Source organism: Arachis ipaensis, chromosome B03, assembly GCF_000816755.2.
Source record: "Arachis ipaensis cultivar K30076 chromosome B03, Araip1.1, whole genome shotgun sequence".
NCBI classification, from domain to species: domain Eukaryota; kingdom Viridiplantae; phylum Streptophyta; class Magnoliopsida; order Fabales; family Fabaceae; genus Arachis; species Arachis ipaensis.
The window spans coordinates 22,997,693-22,998,116 of NC_029787.2; the positions used below are offsets into that span (position 1 = coordinate 22,997,693).

A 424-nucleotide genomic window follows, 5' to 3' on the forward strand; every position below is an offset into this window, starting at 1 on the left:
ATATATTTTAAATATTAAAATAAAATTAAAAAACACTTATATAATTACTCAAAAGATTATCTATAATATCACAATATCCATACAAAATCCAAGTTCAATGGTGAGAGTTCCTTTTCATCATCTCTCTTATCTAACCATCACTTCAATTAGATGAAAGTTCAATATCTCTCTTTTATATGCACCGACACATACATTTTCGCTTCCAAGAACAACGAAAATATAAAAAGGAATATTTTATTTTTGTTGGCAGTGTTTACGAAAATGAAAATGAAAAAGTAAATTTATTGCATTTTTGTTGCCGCATATATTTTTTAAAATTTATTTTTGTGTTAATTAACGGTAAAACTGACACTAAATATACATATTAATGAAGTTTCGTATTCTAATTTAAAATGATCAATAATTTTTTATTTAAATTAAAAAA

The 424-nt window shown here is 22.4% G+C and overlaps 1 protein-coding gene across 1 annotated transcript in view; it reads right to left on the reverse strand.

Annotated features, from left to right (window-relative positions):
- Positions 1-424, reverse strand: part of LOC107629811 (probable O-methyltransferase 3) — a 5,672-nt gene that overhangs the window by 3,562 nt on the left and 1,686 nt on the right. The window lies entirely within an intron of this gene.